Source organism: Cynara cardunculus, assembly GCF_001531365.2.
Source record: "Cynara cardunculus var. scolymus isolate 2C chromosome LG 5, CcrdV1, whole genome shotgun sequence".
NCBI lineage: Eukaryota > Viridiplantae > Streptophyta > Magnoliopsida > Asterales > Asteraceae > Cynara > Cynara cardunculus.
The window spans coordinates 29,433,275-29,437,423 of NC_037532.1; positions in this window are offsets into that span (position 1 = coordinate 29,433,275).

Consider the following 4,149-nt stretch of genomic DNA (forward strand, 5'->3'; position numbering starts at 1 on the left):
TTGAGAACCGTAAGACCAATTTATGTTTATTGATCAAATTTATAAACTAATGATCTAATGGTCTAAAGTTGCAAGGTAACAATTTTGTAATTATGGAGAAGTCTCGTGGCGTTTATGAATGTTCAGATCTGACGATTGTAAATCTAATCCAAGGGTTGAGAATTGGTCTTACAGGTCTCACGAAAAACCATTGGTTTCAAATGATCCCAAGTCTATATATATATATATATATATATATATATATATATATATAAGTGTAGGTTCAAACGAGAATACATTTGTTTTATGAGAATGCGAGAACATTTACAGACCTCTAAAAATTATTAACCAATAATTAAAATTAAAAGAAAATAAAGTAATTAATTAAGGATAATCATATGATTTCGTATTTATTTGTAATCTTGGTGACATCCTTATCCCTAAAATTATGTATACTCGTTGATATCAAATCATTATCACATTATTATACAATAAAATTACATAATGAACATGCAAAGCGATGATTGTAGACATGATCATCATTGGTAGCATTATCATAACGTTATCACAACAAAATCATATAATTTATCAGATGATTATCACAGCAAAATCACATCATAAAAAAACTTCAATTTATTAAAATATTATCACATTATTATCACAGCAAAATAAAATCATTATTGCAGCATGATCACATATCATCTTCAAGAGATACATCAACATTTAAGAGATGAGGATAAATCTAAGATAATAGAAAATTATGGATAAATACTAATTTATTTTCATTTATTCTAATTTTTATTATGTGTTAATTAATTTGGAGGTTCATAAGTGTTCTCATATTCTCATAAAATAGGGGTGTTCTTGTTTGAATCTTTCCATATAGAGAGAGAGAGAGAGAGAGAGAGAGGTGGGTTATTATACAACCCTTTACATTTGTACAACCAATACAACTCAATCTTAACCGTCCATTCAATTTGATGAATATGTGATTTCATAGAAGTTCTGATTGTTTCCTAATATAAAGTATTGATTATAATTAATGAATCTTATTCATCTTCCATAAATATTTAAATCATAATAAATGAACTCTCATCATTTCTATAAATATCTCAATTTATTGGGTTGCATTGGTTGTACAAATGTGATGGGTTGCATTTGAAACGAACTATATATAGAGAAGCGATCAAATACAAACCATCAAATTTGTACAAACCATGCAAACCTCATTCAACCAATCAAAATTTTTCATTTTGTTCATTTTTTGTAATTTTGAGAGGTTGATTAATCATTTTTATTGTGGATGGTGTTAATCATGAATATTATCATCTTTATTATTTTAATTTTAGAAAAATACATGAAACAATTTCATTAAGTATTATATGAAACAATTTCATCTTCCATAAAGTATTGATCACAATTAATGAATCATATTCATCTTTCATAAATATTTAAATCATAATAAATGAACTCTCATCATTTCTATAAATATCTCAATTTATTGGGTTGTATTGGTTGTACAAATGTGATAGGTTGCATTTGAAACGAACTATATATATATATATATATATATATAGAGAGAGAGAGAGAGAGAGAGAGAGAGAGGGGGGGATCAAATGCAAACCACTCAATTTGTACAAACCATGCAAACCACCTTCATCCGTCGATTTCATTGTTTAATCTTATGAAATTTTTTCATGAAATTGTTTCATATAATATTTTATTTTTTTTGATGAAGTTGTTTTATACATGGTTTAATGAAATTGTTTTATATAATACTTAATGAAATTTTAATGAAACTGTTTCATGTATTTCTCTAAAATTAAAATAATAAAGATGATACTATTTATGATTAACACCCTCCACAATTAAAATGATTAATCAACCTCTCAAAATTACAAAAAAATGAACAAAATGAAAAATTATGATTGGTTGAATGAGGTTTGCACTGTTTGTACAAATTTGATGGTTTGTATTTGATCGTTCATCTATATATATATATATATATATATATATATATATATAATTTATGTATAAATAATATATAGATGACGTTTTTGTACAACCCATACAACTCAATCAATTGAAATATTTATGAAAATAATGGGAGTTCATTTATTATGATCTGAACATTTTTGAAAGATGACTAAGATTCATTAATTATGATCAATGATTTATATTAAAAAACAATCAAGATACTTATGAAATCACATATTTATCAAAACAAATGGACGGTTGAGATTGAGTTGCATTGATTATACAAATGTAATGAGTTGTATAATAAATGTTATAATCAGGAATATTTGATAGGAAAGCTCGGGGGTTTTGGTTTGGAAGATTAAGGGTGGTTTTTAATAAGTGATAATAAGTTGAATGGTGCGTTTTGAAACTCGACGATCAATTCCTTTTGTCGAGCTAGCTCATCTATGTGGTCCTTCTATATGCGCTCCAGTTTTGCCCTCTTTCTTTGTTCTTTCTCCAGCTGCTCCTTGCAGGTCGTTAGCTTCTCTTTTAGTGCATCTACTTGAAATGTTAGGCATAAATGATTAAAAACAATCTACATATATTACCACTATATGAAACATATCTCTTCGTGAACACCAAACGAGGTCCCGCTACTACTGGTGTCGGGATGACCGTTCATAGCAAACCGGGGATCCTGACTAGTCCTGAATCCAAACAGGTTGCCCTTGTGCTGACCGCCCAACACTACGCTCCCATAACTCTGGGTCATCGAGAGGAATGGTTCTCAGATTTGAGTCAGTGTATGTCTCCTCTCTAAGCTGGGAATGATGTTGCCTACATATTACCAAAACAAAACTGTATGAACTAACTTGTAGACAGTTCGTCGGCATAACGGCTATAATTCGAACATATTTGTTACTAGTTTTAACAAATAAAATGCAACTCTAACATTTACACTTATCGCATGTCAACAATGGCAGCCTAAACTAATTAATAGTTATCCATCCTATGAACTAACTGATCCTATAAAACAAACTAAACCTGGTACGAAAATGAACTTACCACCACATCATCCGCCTTCGGGTAAACATAGACTGGAGGATCCATGGGATTACCGTTTGCACCCGGAACAAGTTTCATGTTGATGCAGTGTAACCTCTCAAAAACCTGACCAATATAGGCTCAAGGTGTCATGCATCTCTCTACAATAGACAACTTAAGTTGTTAGTAGACAACAAATTTGTAAATTATATATAATTAATATTAGATGATAAAATACTGAGCATATCTGATGCTAAACTGCACTCATAGATTCTCTGGTGTGTGCCTGGAGGACATCGCCCCATACTCGGTGGCATAGTTAGCCTTTTTTTTTTTTTTTGCCACAGATTGACTCCTAAATGTGTTGGTACTCCACACCTGTTAAGACATAACACATAAATCAACATAAAAATATTATAACCCATTACAAAGATTCAACCACATATGGTAAATAAATTTAGGCGTTAGACAAAATGATGGTTAGACCGTATGGTCTAGTGAGGTAACCCATGTAGTACAATAATGCAATAAAAAGAAGTTCATATAAAACCTTTCCAAATTAGTAATCATATAGTAGGCTTTCAAGCACTACATCCCGTTTAGTTATAAGGTTGGCACTCAGGCACAAAGTCGTTGTTAGTAGTAAAGTTAACACCAAGGCACAATACCGTTGTTAATCGTAAAGTTGGCACTAAAGTACGGTGTTCATGGGTTGGGTTGATTGGTTGAAGGTATTTGAACAACTCAATCAAATACTTGCAGTTTGAAAAATCTTAATCCAACCCAACCCAAACCGTTCAGGTTGGTCGGGTTAATACTTTGATATATCAAAATATTCTCTTGACCTTGAATATGTTGTTTTCTCTAGTTTACTCATATATTTTTTTCATCATCAACCACAACTTATCCATACTTCTTAAATCTTATGTATATCACATTTAATTATTTTTCAAAATTTGCATATATATATATATATATATATATAGAGGCTGGTTCAAATAGAAACCAACCATATGGTACAAACTATAGAAACCGATCTTGACCAATCACATTCTTTCAACACTTTAGGTTCAAATCTAAATTATAAATTAATGATAAGGGTAATTTGGTAATTCAACCTTTTTGTAACCCCCAATAATTAATTGGGAGTTACAAATCTTAAAA